The following is a 17,638-nucleotide window of genomic DNA, read 5'->3' on the forward strand; positions in this document are numbered from 1 at the left end:
GTACATGATTTTCGTGTCATGATTATCATGTTTTAATGTGTCCGATGTTTACCTTCGTCATCTATTCACGTCACGGGATACCAAATTTAGTATATGTGGAGCTAGCGAAACGGCCTCGAGCACGCTATGAGCGTGGAATGTTGTCATGTTCTTACATGACACGCGTCTCAGGATCATCAAGTTTGCACCAGTTATATACTTCGTCATCCATCGACGTCAGGTAACACCAAATTTGGTATATGTGGAGCTAGCAAAACGGCCGTGAGCGCATCATGAAGAACCCATTATACTCCAATGTAGTGTTGACATGCGCGCACGCTTGGCACAGCGGCCCTACGTTAGCAAAACGCGAGCAATCTATCGTCCGACGCCAGGCACGATCAGCGTCCGTCGGCGCGGGCCGGCGGACACCGTCGGCGCGAAACGTGACATGCTTCATTTCGCGCCGATGCGTTACCCAGATCACACTGCGTCTCCCTCTTTACGTGACGGAGGGACGCTGGACGCGCTGAAACGCGCATGCGTCAAGGCAACGCAGCGTGGCGCGCGCCTGCAAGTATATGGCAGGACCGGCGCCTGGCATTGCAACGCCGTCATGATGCGACGAAATGAACGCTGGCGAGCACGCGCACCGCATTACGTCAAAATGTAATGGTGCCTTGACTATGGCTTGTAGTCAGGTTCTCGCATGACACGCAACTCACGATTATCATGTTTGCACCAGCCACATACCTTCGTCCTCAATTCGCGTCACGTAATACCAAATTTGGCATATGTGACGCTTGCGAAACGGTCGTGAGCGCATCATCAGTGTGGCATGTAGTCAGGTTGTTACATGACATGAGTGTCGTGATTATCATGTTTGGGTGTGTCATTTACTCATGTCGCACGTTCGCGTCGCGTACTACCGTATTTGGTACATGTGGAGCTAGCAAAACATGAACGCATCATGAACGTAGCACGAAGTCGTGTTGTTACATGATACGAACTTCATGCTTATCATGTTTGAACCAGTCACATACCTTCGTCATCCATTCACGTACTGTGATACTAAATTTGGTATATGTGACGCTAGCGAAATGGCCATGAGCACAGCATGAGAGTGGCATATAGCCATGTTGTTACATGCCACACATGTGATGGTTTTCATGTTAGGGTCTGTCGCTTGTATTCGCCATGCAATCATGCCTTACCTTAGCAGTTTTAAAACATGTCACGTGAACGAAACCACCGCAAGAGCTGCAGGACCACGAAATGTAAATGATGACATTCATGACATACATGTCATCATTGCCAAGTTATGACTAGTCAAATATGCTCATCATACAGTCATGTTGCGCCATACCAAGTTTGGTATCGATACCATTATCCAAACGGCCAGGAGAGCTAAAGGTCGTAAGCGGATAGATAGATAGATAGATAGATAGATAGATAGATAGATAGATAGATAGATAGATAGATAGATAGATAGATAGATAGATAGATAGATAGATAGATAGATAGATAGATAGATAGATAGATAGATAGATAGATAGATAGATCGATAGATAGATACGCTCATAGTAGCCGAAGTTCGCTAAGAAATGTTTCACATTTAAAAACTAAGTTAAAGCAGTAAAACAGTCACAACAATGTTCTTAATGCTGCAACATAAAAAAAATTCGGCAGATTCCACGTACCAGGGAATCGACGTTATGCGAATCATGCGGAAGAAAGGTGACCGTGTTGCAGTTTTTTGGTTGAGTGGTACGTCATGAATTGGTGCTAAATAAATGTACAAATGTTGCTCGCACAGACATATGTTGAAGAGTCACAGATGTTCGTATCACCAATTGTTTACACTTTCGCAAAGACGTGAACTGGAACATGCGTATTTGCAACACCAGAAGCTTATATGAAGTGCTGATGCTCGCGAAGATGCTGGCCCTGGACACTGCTACATAAACCAACTTCGGCGCATGGCAACTAACCTTAATTGACGTTAACGCGACGTGACGGCTGTATTAAAAAAGTACATATGAATTGTTTTTAAAATTGGGTAGGCAGCACTGCAACCACTAATTGACGTTTCACGAAGATTAGCGTCTATTTGAAAAGTAGTTCCGAGACCAGGTGTAGCTCTGTGGTAAAATACTTCATTGCCATGCAGAAAGCTTGGGTTCGATTCCAGCTGGAACTCCGACATTTATTCTTTGCACTAATCGGGTCGACACTACCGATGACGAGCATTTCTTAACGCTCGCGCGTTAAAATTACCCATGTGTGTTCTCGTCATTCCTGGGTAGATGCTAAGTGCAAATCACTTCTGGCACATACCCGCATACCAGCGGCACATACCCGCCCGTGGGCATGTGCCAGTGTCTAGCGCGAAATGTTTGACGACATACGCGATGGGATTGTGACATTATTTGTCTTGACCAGCGCGTCATGTTCATCAAATCATCTTAAACTCCCACGCTGATTTTGGTTCACGCAAGTTAAAGGTGTGACCACGAGAGCAACCAAACGTAAGCGGCTGGATAGATAGATACGCTCAAAGTTGCCGAAGTTCGCTAAGAAATGCTTCGCATTGAAATACGTGGTTAAAAATCTGCGTGTTACACCACAAATGTCGTCGAAAGACGATAGTCTTGCGTCTGGAGAGAGTGAATAAAATCTTTATTTGATGTTCTGCGCAAAAAAATCGGTGAATGGTGTTCTGGAGGTGCTGCGTTAGAGTGCCTCACATCGAGGATGGATGGATGGATGGATGGATGGATGGATGGATGGATGGATGGATGGATGGATGAGTGGATGAATGGATGGATGGATGGATGGATGGATGGATGGATGGATGGATATGGCTGTGCCCTTTAGATCAGGTGGTGGCTAGCGCCACCAAGCCGTAACACTTAATGAATCGAAAACTAGATTTTTTTCCTTTAAATAGGGAGGTTGAGTATTCGAACTTTGCAGTGAAGGGTTTCATTTTCACTCGTGCCTTGACTTTAGCCACCAATCAGATAACCTCCTTCTAGTTAATTCTACCCGCTTAAAGTATATTTTGCCCTCCCTGTCCTTAAATCCTAGTGCTTTGAAAAACTCTGCGCCATCATCCTGAACTATCGGGTGAAGCCCTTTACAGGACATTATCAAGTGTTCGGTAGTTTCTTCTTCCTCTCCACACGCACTGCATACCGTGTCTACCCTTTCGTATTTGGCCCGATATGAAGCTTCGCAATACTCCCTTCCTGGCCTCAAACAGTAGAGAAGTACCCCGAGTATTATCATAGATTTTTTCTTTGACAATTTCCTGCCTAAAAGTTCGGTAGATCTCCAGATCTGACTTCTTAATCATGCCCATTCTCCACATATTGGTCTCAGCTTCTTTCACCTTCTTCTTAACCGACAATTCTTCTTGGTTTGGCCCCCTGCAGTTTTCTAAGTATTTACCAGTCAATCTTCTGGTTAGCTTCCTCCATTTTGTATCGACATTCTTCATGTACAAGTAGCTAAATACCTTCCTAGCCCAACGCTCCTCCCCCATTTCTCTCAATCGCTTCTCAAAATTTATCTTGCTGCTAACTTCCCTGCCCTCAAATGATGTCCATCCCATATCACATTGTACTCCCTGATTTTGTGTATCTCGTGAGCTCCTAAGGCAAGCCTACCTATTCCACGTTGCTTAATTTCTAATCTTGCTTGAACATATGATCTCATGCACAAGACCTCATTGCCGACCGTCAGACCAGGAACTATGACTTCTTTCTATATTCCTCTCACAACATCATACCTATTTTATTTCCACAGTGCCCCATTTTTCATTACCGCTACATTCCTGTTACTTTTATTTGTCACGTATATTTCGTGTTCCCTTAGGTACTCGCCCCATTGCCCATCCATACGCCGAGATATTTGCATTTATCTGTTATCTCTAGCGTGACCTCCTGTATTCTAAGCTGACTACCTTCATTGTCATTAAAAATTACGACTCCTGATTTTTCCTTACTGAATCTGAAACGTAACCTATCTCCCACATTACCGCAGATGTACACCAATCTCTGCAAATCTTCCTTATTGTCGACCATTAGCACTATATCATCTGCGTACATCAATGCTAATAGTGCCTGTTCAATGAGTTTTTCTTGTTTGACGAAAGAGAGGTTGAAGCCCAGTCCACTTCTCTCTTTTTTGGCCTCTAATTCTTGCAGGTACCTCATGAATAATAAGGGTGACAGGAAACACCCCTGCCTAAGCCCCCGTTTTACCTCTTCAGGCTTGGATACCTGTTTTTCCCACTTTCTAACTAGACCTCTTCAGGCTTGGATACCTGTTTTTCCCACTTTCTAACTAGCTTGTTACCTTTATAGATATCCTTTGAAAGATTAGTGATAACATCCTCCACGCCTAGTGTGTTCAGCATTCCCCACAATTCCTCTTGAACCACGATATCGTAGGCTTCCTTGATATCCAAAAATGCGAGCCACAAGGGCAATAGATCCTTTTCTGCTATTTCGATGCACTGCGTCAGTGAGGACAGATTGTCTTCCAACCTCCTGTGTTTCCGAAACCCATTCTGCAGTTCCCCAGCAACCCCTCGTCCTCTATCTATGCCTCAGTCTTTCCTTTATAATCTGCATCGCTAGCCTGTAGACCAATGATCTCACTGTTATAGGACGGTAGTTGGTTATGTCAGCTTTGTCCCCTTTTCTTTTATAGATCATGCTCATCCTGCCAAGTTTCCATCCATCGGGAACTTCACCATCGATTATTATTTTGCTCACTGCATCTCTCAAAGCCTGCTTAGACTTCGGACCTAATGTTTTTATCAGCATAATTGGAAAGCCATGTGGGCCTGTTTATGTACTTCTAGGAACCCTTTTCTCAGCCCTTTCCCACTCTCGTTGTGAAAATGTTGCCATTGCACCACTTGATTCATCCTTGTCTATTGTGGTGCATAAAGCACTTGTTTATTCAATTTCATCTGTCACCCTTGTTCTTATATATTCAATAGCTTCGTCCTCTTCTAGCCTAGCACCTTGAGCTGTAGTTATGAACCTCTGCTCTAGGCTCGTCTCATTTCTTAGGGAGTTTAGATGGTTCCGAAATTTCGCAGCTGCCTTTCTATCTTTTTTATGTACTTATTCCAGCCACTGAGCTTACTTTTTCCAATCTTTTCATTGATCAGAAGGGATGCATCCCTTCTACAGCTTAAAAAGATTTCCCATTTTCTTTCAATATCATCTGTCAGTTCACCCCGCTGGTGAGCATATCTGTCTTCCCTAGAGGCTTCCTGACGTTTTGCTATGGCTCTCTTAACTTCCTCATCCCACCAACTTTTGGGTTTGGGTCTTCTTTTTCGGGGTGACTTGCCACGTGCCCTAGCAAGTTCTAGCTCAGTCTAATTAGAATCGTGTATGTCCACACTGTTTTATTATCCTCAGTGATTACTTTCTCAATTTGTTTTGTGGCTATTTCAATTTGCCTTTCTGAATAAAAATTTTCCGGTTGTTGCTCATCTTGTCTCCTTCCCACTTTCACTGCTCTTCCAAAACTTAGCTTGATGCGTTTGTGATGACTACCCAGACTTCTGGAGCCACCTTCATCTATGTAAATTCCCCTGAGCTTATTGTACATCCTAAGTGACATCAGTGCGTAATCTATCGTTGACTGCAGCCTTCCTACCTCCCATGTTATTTGCCTTTCACCCTTTTCGGTACGGTTTCAAATGATCAAATCAAGCTTTTCACACATATCCATGATCATTTTGCCTGTCGGGTTGGTATACCAATCTATATCTTCTATGTGCGCATTCATATCTCCTAGTATAATTATCTAGCACTCTCCTCCTAACTCCTGAATGCCTTTTGATATACACTCCACCATTGCCTGGTTTTCCTCTCTGGCCTTTGCTCCCGTCCACAAGTACACGAAGACAAGGAGTGTCATTTGCCCTGTCACTTTCCCTTTTAGCCGGTAATGTTCTTTGCACTCCTGCTTCACCCTTTGCCAGTCTGTACTTTTATGAAGGAATGCCCGAATACCACCCCCCTTTCTGCAGTCTCCTCTTCTATTACAATATCCCCACGCGTAGTCTGGATTGTTAGGAGATCGTTCCATGTCCCTGAGATGTGTTTCTACAAAACCGTAAGCCGTCAGCCTCTCCTCCTTTAGCTGTTCTTGTATCTCTTCCCACTTCAGCCTGTTCCTACTACCCTCCATGTTAATGTATACCCTATGTCTGAATTGGCTCGCCGCTTGTGGCTGCGTCTCTTTCTGCCCCGGACTCTACCTATCTTAGATACCTGTGCCACTTTGGAATCGTATCTGTCCATACCACCTGTCAAAGAGTCTCCCTGGTTGTTTTCCTCGTTACTAGCTATCCTGCACCCCGAATGGCCCGCTTGCCCCCCAAAAAAGCTACTGCGCGTCCTGCAAGTTGCCAACCCACCTCATGACCTAACCGCCCATCGAAGTGAATTCTGTCTCGTTGAAAACCACCCCACCTATGCACCTCTCTGTTTATTTCCACCACTTCAAAGCCTTTCTCTCGACTCATCCGCCATATTTCTTGGTTTGCGTTGACAATTGTTCTTTCAGTTTGCTATCACGCACCGGTATCTGCGCTATCGTGCATATCACTTCCTGTACATGAGGAGAAGTGGCGCGCATGTCATCGACGCCTTTCGCCAGTGTGGTTGCTAGTTCTGCTTTATCTTCATTTAAGACATCGTTTAAACCACCTGAAATTATCACAAGGTTTCGTCTATCAGCTGTAGTTTTTAGATTTGCGCTCGCTTGCCTCATGACTGCTTCCAGCTTGCGTCTTGGGAACACCCCTACTGCAACCCTCTTGTCACCTCCTACCCTCTCTTTGATAGCTTCTGTGCATCGATTTAGGTTCGAGTCCCCGGCGATTATCACATGCTCTGACTTTTCAGCTGGAGCATCCTGCACTTGGGGGTTACATGCACCTGTGACGCCGATTACTTTGTCCCCTCCCAGCCCCACCACTACTTCGCTGAAGCTGGGTCTTGCGACAATTGAACCGGATGAACCTGTTTTTTCCAAACTTGCTTACTCTTTTTTCTCCGCCGTTCTGGTTGCTGGTTCCCTACTGTTCTCTCCGTAGGTCGCTCCTCTGTTTACCTTTGCTAGTGCTTCCTCAGCGGACTTCAGCCTTTCTCCCATTGCCCTCGTTTTCTCTTGATCTGTCGCCAACGCAGTCTCGAGCTCACTGATTCTCATCAGCAGTTCACTCTGGGCCATCTTCATTTTCTCCATTTTTTCCTAGACCTCACGTTTCCTACAATTCGCGTCAGCCTCTTCTCTATCCGCTTCTACACTTGGGTCCACTTTCAAACCCACCCCGCATTCTGAACACTTTACAGTTTTTTAACCATGTCTTTCTGATACTAATTGTCCCCACGACTTGTCTCACACGATAATTATACAAGTTGAGCGCAGCCCAACAAAAAGAGAAAGTGTAAACTCTACTACAAAAATTTGCGTGTTCAATGTACGTGCACCTCCCCCACGGGGTGGCAAAAGAAAAACAACAACAACAAAATTCAAACACACACACGCACAAACTGATAACCCGACTGACCCCCGAAAAAGCTCTACAATAAAATGAGTGCTACAAGGGTTTTAACTGCTGCCTTATAATTATAAAGACAGGCTCAAAACATGCAAAACCACTTATCTGCGCAGTCGATCGGGAGCACTCAAAAAACACGTCAATCCGCCGTGACAGTCCACCGCAAACGATTAGTCCACCGAAAACGATCACTGCAAACGATCACAGTCCACTGCAAACAGTCCACCGCAAACGATCAGAGGCACGTTAGACACAAGCGCCCTCTGGCAGTTATCCTAGAAAACGAAGGCGTGCAGCCCACAGAGAAAGATGCACGCCAGTCTAGGAGGCGATAAGGTGTAGAACGCAAAGCGACGGGCAGGTGCCACCACCGTGACGTCGTAGCAAAGCGTTGGAAACACCTTTCTGAGCATCGCGTTGCCCTGTCTGTGTAGCGCGATAAACGCTACATTCCTTAAAGTTACTTGTGTGTGCCTCTTCTAGTATAAGGGCAGACATGAAAAACACCGAAGCATTGTTGTGGTGCCTCATATACGCGCAGTAATTGTTTTTAATTGACAATTGCACAGCTATGAACGCTAAACCTTGAGCAATATTGGTGGGCGCTGCGGATGGAGTTAGCTGTTTGGTGCCGTTTGAGGTATCGTTAGAGTGCGCAAACAGACAAATGTACAGACAGACAGAAAGACAGACAGACAGACAGACAGACAGACAGACAGACAGACAGACAGACAGACAGAGAGACAGACAGACAGTCAGACAGACCAAAATTTTTTTGTCGAAGGTCCCCAAGAAAGACTTTGGTTTTTAAGTCTGCCACCACCCACAAGCACTGTTCCATCTGCTATATCCCGAGAGTGCTGATAACTACGGTTGTATTCTGCTGCCGTGAAAACGTTGTAGCTGCTCACCGTGACATGCTTGACTACAGCCTCATGGAGGTTGTCGCTTCCCTCGATTAAGGCTCGTTCACACCGAAGGCGGGGCGGCCAAAGTAGCGACGCGGCAACGCGGGAAGCGGGAAAAACCTCCTCTTCAGGCGGCAAAAGCGGGAGAAAAACCAAGCGGCAAGGCCGATTGCTCTCGGAGCAATGTTTTGCCACCTGCCGAGGCTCCCCGCTTTGCCGCAGCCTATCAGAACGCCACGCAGCGGAGGCGTGGTGATGGCACGGGCGTACGTTTGGGAGAAGCACTCACACGTCATAGCGGCACGTGCACTAAATCGCGAGATGCCCGCCTCATCTGCCGCGCGGTCAGACGAAGGAGGCATGCGGTCTGAACAGGTTCACGCACTCGCCGCCTCGCCTCTTCGGAAATCCCGCTTCGCCGCTGTGCCGCGCCGACTGCGGTGTCAATGAGGCGTTATAGTGTTTTCCCTACGTAAGTGGCGCCGCCGTAGACGATGGCTTTTTCTCGATCTTCCAAAAGCGAAAAAAACCTAGGAGGCTGTGTCATGGGCCACTACAATAGTGATGATGTGCCTACTGTAGCACATACCTAGAACGAGGCTTTACCTTGGAATAGGTGCTGCGTTTCAAATGATAAGCAAATATGATAGTGCTAAAGAATTAGTCCGCTGAAGTCAGTAAAGCATTTCAACTAATATAGTGTTTAAAGATGATAATGCATGTATGTTCTAAAATAAAATTATGAAAAAACATGGTTTATCCCTACGTGTAATGTGAAAGTAAAACGTCTCTTTACAGAAGTTGGTTAGTGCTTACTGTGCATTGGTATAGGACAGGTTATGAGACGTATTTTGGTGTTTGACAGCTAAATTTAAGCACCGTGTTTCATAAATGCATCCTCGTTAACGCTCAATGATACATCTCGATCCTGGCGACTAACGTCCATAAATATTAACTGGTTATTTATTAAACAAGTCCTTGTGTTCCTGGATGCTGTTTATGGTAGCTATAGTGGTTAACGGTGAGGGCAGAACCACACAAAGCAATGTGGCAGCCAGAATAGCGCGACTGATTGTACGCCAAACTTGGGCTAAGGTGATCTGTTCGCGGCATGTTATTGAGCACCACTTAGAGGGAGCAAGATTAGAGGGAAACGCCACGCGCGTTGTGTCTTGGCCAGTGACGATTGTACGCATGGCATGCCAAGTTACATTCAAGCGAAGCAAGCGCGATGCAGGTATATATATATATATATATATATATATATATATATATATATATATATATATATATATATATATATATATATATATATTGTCGCAGTACAACGCGAAAAAAGCACAAGTACGCCTTGAGGCAGCAGAAGCAGCGTGTTCTCAACAGCTGAGCCACAAGATCTTCTTCGTTCTCGCGTCAAGCCAGAGGCCCACTACCTGGTGTCCGCTAAATCCCCCCATCATCGTTTTTGTCCACATTAGACACGGGTCATTTGCCTCCCTCTCAAAGAGCATCGACCCGATGCGAAGTCAATAATGCAGTTTTTGTTAAAATATAAGTCTCACGCAATCACTCGCTCACGTAAGGCTTCATGCGCACTACGTGAACGAGTTCAGGATGGTGCTGGCGACGATTGGTACTACACGAATTGTCGGGAACAACTTCGTAAGTGACGTCACTCAGTTGTCGCAGCACTCGGTATGGCCCAAAGTATCTTCTTAAGAGCTTTTCTGATAGTCCTCGTTTCCGTACGGGTGTCCAAATCCATACTTTGTCGCCAGTTTGATAGACAACTGCTCTGCGGTGAGCATTGTAGCGGCCTGCATTGTACTCTTGCTGCTGGCGGATCCGTAAACGTGCCAGTTGTCTAGCTTCTTCCGCGCGTTCCGTAAACGTGTTGGCGTCTGGGTTGATGTCGTCACTTTCGTGCAGCAGCATCGCATCTAACATAGTTCGTACTTCTCGTCCATGAACGAGGCTGAACGGGGTCATGCGGGTCGTTTCTTGCTTGGCCGTGTTGTACGCAAACGTTATGTATGGTAAGATTTCATCCCAATTTTTGTGTTTTATGTCTACGTACATCGAAAGCATGTCTTCAATGGTTTTGTTCAGACGCTCCGTCAGCCCGTTTGTTTGTGGGTGGTAGGCAGTGGTCTTACGATGCGTTGTTCCACTAAGCATCAGGACGTGATCCAAAAGAGCTGCCGTAAATGCGGTTCCTCTGTCTGTGATCACGACGGTTGGTGCACCATGCCTGAGTACAATATTTTCGATGAAAAACCTGGCCACCTCCGCTGCTGTACCTCTCTGAATAGCTTTTGTCTCGGCATAACGGGTCAGAGAATCCGTCGCGACGATAACCCAGCGGTTTCCTGCAGTGAACATAGGAAGTGGGCCCAAAATGTCCATGCCTATCTGGTAGAATGGAGCTGTTGGGACCTGCACGGGTTGCAGTAGGCCAGCTGGTTTAGTCGGTGGTGACTTGCGTCGCTGGCAGTCGAGACAGGTACGAACGTGGTGCTTCACGGCTGTGGTTAGTCTCGGCCAGTAATACCTTTGCTGTACTCTGGCCAACGTTCTCATGTAACCCAAATGGCCAGAGGTCACCTCGTTGTGGCATGCTTTGAGTATTTCGGTACGAAGGGCTGCTGGTATGGCGAGCAGATAGGCGGATCCTGTGGACGAAAAGTTTCTTTTGTAAAGTACTCCGCCCCGTAAACAAAACGATGGCAATACTCTTGCGAGAACTCTTGGCGCCTTCTGAGATCTGCCTTCCAAGTAGTTAATTAAGCCAAGCAACTCAGTGTCATCACGTTGTTGCTGCGCGATGGCGGTCGTGTCGAGGACAACGAGAAATGCCGTTTCTTTCTCCTCGGGTAGGGTTGCCGACTCAATGGGTGAACGGGACAGACAGTCAGCGTCCATATGTCGCTTGCCTGACTTGTGCACGACCGTCATGTCAACCTCTTGCAGTTTTAGGCTCCAACGCGCTAATCGGCCGGTGGGATCTTTTAGATTAGTTAACCAGCAAAGGGAGTGAGGGTCACTAATAACTTTGAAGTGTCGGCCATACAAGTACGGGCGAAATTTCATTACTGCCCATACTACGACGAGACATTCTTTCTCTGTTGTTGAATAGTTAGCCTCTGCGCGTGTTAGTGTTCGGCTTGCGTAGGCGATCACTCTTTCTGTGTCCTCTTGCCGTTGCACAAGCACAGCCCCAAGACCTACATTGCTAGCGTCTGTGTGAAGCATCGTCGGGGCTTCTTCGTCGAAGTGGGCGAGCACAGGGGGCGTTTGGAGACGTTGACGCAGGTTATTAAAGGCAGCCTCCTGTTCTTCTTTCCACTCAAAGGCAACATCATCTCTTGTGAGACGAGTTAGTGGCGACGCGATGCGGGCGAAGTCTGCGATAAACCGGCGATAATAGGCACAAAGGCCTAGGAAGCGTCTGACAGCCTTCTTATTGGAGGGTACTGGGAACTGTGCGACGGCGGCAATTTTTTCAGGATCGGGCCGGACGCCTGCGTTGCTGAAGACGTGACCGAGAAACTGAAGTTCGCGAAAACAGAAATGGCACTTTTCTGGTTTCAATGTTAGGCCCGCGAACCGTATGGCACGTAAAACAACTTCCAGCCTTTTGAGATGCTCGTCAAAAGTGGTCGAAAACACTATAACGTCGTCCAGACAGACTAGGCACGTCTTCCACTTCAATCCCGAAAGTACCGTGTCCATAAGCCTTTTAAACGTTGCGGGCGCGGAGCACATACCGAAGGGCAAGACTTTAAATTCGTATAAACCATCTGGGGTCACAAAAGCGGTTTTCTCTCGGTCTCTTGGGTCTACCTCGATCTGCCAGTAACCACTCCTCAAGTCCATTGAAGAAAAGTAGCGAGCGTGCCGAAGTCTGTTAAGGGAGTCATCAATACGTGGGAGCGGGCACACATCTTTCTTGGTCACCCAATTCAGCTTCCTGTAGTCCACGCAAAAACGCAGGGTGCCATCCTTTTTCTTTACTAGCACTACAGGCGATGCCCAGGTGCTCTGTGACGGTTGAATGACGTCATCTGCAAGCATTTTCGCGACTTGTTGTTGTATGGCTTCGCGTTCCTTTGAAGCTACACGATAAGGGTTCTGGTGGATAGGTCTCACCGTGTCCTCGGTGATTATTCGGTGCTTTGTCAAAGGTGTGCGAACAACTCGTGATGTCGTTGAAAAGCAGTCGCGGAATTCGGCTAGCAGCTGAAGAAGTCTCTGTTGCTCGTCCTTTGACAGAGTGGTGCCAACGAGTGGTGCCAACGAGTGAGACGGACGATACCTCGTGCGACCAAAATGCCATGACTAAATAGCAGCGAGCCAATTTGGTCAGCAATGCCTTCGCCATCAAACGCTTCGTCGCCTTTTACTGAAACAAGAGTGTATGACCGGGACGGGACGACCACATCATCATCAATTATACGTAAAGTGTTGCGTATTGCGTCTGAACAGTCAACTAAACCAGAGCTGTTGCGGAATGTAATTGAACGGTCCGGGATGTTGATGACGGCACCATATTCTCTTAGGAAGTCCATCCCTATGATCAAGTCCTTGCAACACGAGGTGAGGATGACGAACGTCGCCACGAAAGCAGAGCCACCGATGTCGAGTCTTGCTGTACACCTTCCGACAGGCATCAACAGCTGGCCGCCTGCTGTCCTCAGGTGAGGTCCCGTCCACGTAGTCTTCACTTTTTTGAGGCGTACGGCAAGGTTTTCACTTTTGATAGAAAAGTCGGCGCCGGTGTCAACTAAGGCTGTTACTTGCTGTCCGTCTACCGAAACGGTAAGATCTGTGGTCACAGTTTCGTCGGTGTTACAACTTCTCGGCTTTACGGCGTCCTGTGGTACAAGTAACGGGGGCTTTTTTTCGTCGCCTTGACGGCCTGCAACCTCACCCCCGGAGGTCGCCGCCTTCAGTTTCCCCGGCGTGGACCCGGGGAAACTGAATGACCGGGGGGAATGACCCGTGTCTAATGTGGACAATATATATTGATGTTTATATATATATATATATATATATATATATATATATATATATATATATATATATGTAATATACTTTCCTGGGCATTATTTTCTGTTAGATCTCAATATTAATGTGTAAAACACGGAAAAACGAGCCCTTAAGTATACACTTCTTCCATATATATATATATATATATATATATAGCACCTGTCACACAAATGTTACAAACAGCATGTATGGTGACCTAAGGCTCAGCAAGCTATAGTCAAACGCGCTTCAACCCCGTAGAAAACAAAATCACCAATGATCGCTGGCTAGTTATTACGTACACATCATCACGGTATAGTTTGCGATTTGTTTCGACAAACTGACGTCGTTGTTCTTACGTCAGTGCTAAATCACGTCACATAATATGGCACCATCTGGACACCAGTGTAACATGGGCTTACGTGCACGCTTTTCTATGAAGACGATCTCAAACTGACACAACTAGTTTGAAAGTACACACACACACACACACACACACACACACACACTCTCTCTCTCTCTCTTTCTCTCTATTTCACACACACATACACGCACACATACAACATAACTGAAGTATAACGTAGCACGATCAAAATGACTGCCCAAGCACTCCGTACAAATGGTTAACCAGCGAAAGCTGAAACGTGAGGCCTCGGTATTTAGCAGAGGATTCAACCCGACGCTGCTTTGAAGCCTTTCACAATTATTGGTTACTTGTTCATACTTTCTAACGGGATAGACCCACGTGTGGCTTGGGTTTACCAGTGTTCATTTCACGTGCCCCACATTGTGCCTAGCGTGATCATGGTCACGAAGGAGTGTAATGAGCGGTTAAATGCCTTTCATAACGTCTCAATTGCAGTGGTTGTTCTCGAAACACAGGCACTCACAAACGTCGCAGCCGAAGCCAGCGTGCCACTGGAGAAACTCCCCCCGAAAGTAGGCGTTCTCCCCGGGGAACGTGCTGCCGCAACCATCACGTTGACGCTGTCGGGCCCGCAACGCCGCTTGTTTGGCGCGGCGTTGTTGCAAGTTTTGATACCGCGGCCTAACTTTGTTACATGGTTTGGTTTATTCGACCACCACCTGCGCTTGCATTCGCTCTCGTGATTTAGCGCAGCTAGGAAGGCTGCCGGATCGTCGGAACGCAGTTGCTGCAGGCATTCAGCCTCCCGGGCCTGTTTTTTTTTTTTTTTGCCCGGAGTGCACAACTGGCCCTGCGAATGCGAGCTCCATCACGTTTACACTGTCAACACCCTTCTAGAGTTGTCAACAGCTTATCCGTGTGGAAGAACTCAGTAGAAACTCATGCACGCATGCTCAGCGCCACAGCTGCGTCGGGATGGATGACGTCACTCACAACGCAGCCAATAGGGCGCGTGCTTGGGTACGACGCTGAGAACGACGTAACTGATAGTACAGCCGATGGAGACCTCTCGTGACACCGATACCTAAGGGTCTTTTGTTTCTCCTAGTCAGACAGCTTCCTCTGTAAACATAGGGACGGTGTTACGCGAATCACGAATACTTCTTGATGTTCCTGCAGTTTACTCTACTGCCAATTGTTTTCGTTACCAAGGTTTGCTTAATTAGTCCTAATAATTTTTCTAGGTCAGCAAAAACTCCACTAATCATTAAATTGTCAGGGTGGCATATGTAGGCATAATCAAATGACGTCTAACTGCGCCATTTTCTACAACGTACTAATTGCAAGCTCATTGTTTTTCCTATCAATTAAAAATCCCGTGATATAAAAAAATAACACGTGACTACGTTCCCACCCGCAAAAAGTACGTGTTGACTTGCTACCTCACATTGATTCTGTTTGAGGGTGCTACTTCCCGAGGCACAGCGTTGTCTGTAGTCACGTGCCATTAAATTACAGATAGTCAGGAACGACATGGTCACGATGCCGTTGGCGCAGGTCGCCCGCCCCTTCAGCGTTTTCTCGCAGCCGCCAGCGTCTCTCCTGTTGCCTATATTCTATAGTATTTCCGTTGCTTAGGTTTATCTCGTTGTGCGTGTTCGGGGTCGTCGGCTCACGGCCGTCCCTTCGCAGGGATTAGTTGGGTTGTTGCCTTCGTCCTTTTTCGTGGTAGTTGTGTGTAGGGAGACTCACCAGCACCTTCTCTAAAAAATAGAAGAGCCTAGGACTTACCCAATGTCTGTGGCAGGGATCCATTTATCATGGCGATGGTTTTCTGACAGGCAGTCTAAATTGTTGCGACACGTAGCTTCTTCTTAAGCCAACCGCCATTGCCTTTGTCATTTGTAATGAAATGGACTGACGTTGCATGTGTAGTGGGACGTAATCAACGTTTGCGGCATACGTTCTTATGGTGACGATAGTGTTTTCTGTTATGAGATCACAACTCTGGTCATGCGCAGTTGTCCGCCGCCGCCGCCACACCCACTGCCGCCGCCACTGCCAGTGTCCGTAACCACATCGCCCGAAATTAGAAAAAAAACCCAGCCTTAAGAAACCGTGGGGATTGAAAACCAGGTCTGCTGGGTGGTAGCCTAGTATTCAACCTCTGAGCTACACCGGAACTTATGACTTGTTGGCAAACCTAGCACCAAAGACACAGCGGGGCTCGCAAACGGATCCACTAGGTGCCAGCCCAGTATTCTACCAATAAGCTACGCTGGTGCTTGTGACTTCATGGCAAAGTTGCCTTAGGCAGGCTTGATGTCGGGAAAGCAATCGCGTTAATACGACTTGTAAAGCATTTTAAAAGAAGGAAAGAACAACCAGTTATTGCACAATGCGAACAGCGTAACGAGTAGGCTGTCCAATTCTCGAACCCATTAAAATTGCTTGCTCTTGTTTCATTATTAACTGTGGCACATATCCATTTCAACCATCCTTCCTCGTCGTCGTCGTCAGTCACTGCATGAACAATTGGCACGAAATTCATTGCAAGTGTTTAGCGGATACCAAGCTCCTAAGAAGTATGACGAAAAACAGCATATCGAATGCTGGCCTATTACCCAAAAGTTCATTATTAATGCCCTAGTGGGCATCAAGCAAGTGTTGTTCCCGGAGTTACCCAATGAGTATTTTAGAAAGGCTTTCACTGCGACTGTGCTGCACTTCCGCGCAGGCCTGGTGTTTTTTGGTACGAGGTTACCGACGATTTTCTAAGCAGCATCATGGTTATAAACGACACTGAGAATGTTCTCTCTTCATTGCCACTTAGCTTCGGCCTCTGTTGCATGAACAGCGTGGTTGGATGGCCGACAGCATATCCGCTGTCGCCTCTCGGTGACACGTCTTTATTGGAAAAGCAAGAAATGTTCGCCATTCTGAAAACGTGAACTTCTGATCACTGAATTACGAGCTCGTTTATACTCCAGTGAGCCTCACACTCACCCCATATTACCACGTTTCTCGAAGTTTCACTCCTCTTCCAGCATTTGACATCCTCCATCCACGCCTCTCGCAGCATATCGCAACCCTCCCCTTCCTACCGAGCTGCTTCCAAGTGGTCACCGCTACATTAATGGACGGGGCTGCCTCGACTAAGAATAGCGTAGCCATTACAATGGGAAAACAGCAAGACAAGAGTGGGTTACGATGACCAGGTTTTGTATTACTGAGGCACGCCATGGCGAAGCTTGCTAAACGCCGACGTGTTCAAACATGTATAGTTAGTAGCCGATAATCACATAAAGTTAGCTAGATGTTTTTCTTATATCAAATTTCACTGTGCCACTGTTATACATGACATCATATATTGACAGAGTCTACGTTTCATAAAAATAAATTGCTTAAAAAATAAAAATAAAGTGCTAAAAATCAGTTGATTGGTGATTTGGCCACTAACTCTTAAAGGAAATGCGCCGAGTGCCACATCTCCATTGACCGAAGAAAGCTTATGCAATCACCCTTCAGAAATGCCGGCTCTCGCTGAATGCCACAGAAAGCGTTTTTGCCAAGCTTGGGATATTATTCTGTGGATGTACACTTATCGCACTTTCCGTTTCTGTATACAACAGTTGGATAGTGATTAAAGCCGAGGTTTACTAATGGCTCGCATGTTCTGAAGATGCAGCCAATCAGAGCCTGCTGCAATGGCTGTGTACTTATTTGACACTTGAAAAATTCCTCCTCCGAAAGGCG

The sequence above is a fragment of the Rhipicephalus microplus genome, chromosome 1, assembly GCF_043290135.1.
Source record: "Rhipicephalus microplus isolate Deutch F79 chromosome 1, USDA_Rmic, whole genome shotgun sequence".
Taxonomy (NCBI): domain Eukaryota; kingdom Metazoa; phylum Arthropoda; class Arachnida; order Ixodida; family Ixodidae; genus Rhipicephalus; species Rhipicephalus microplus.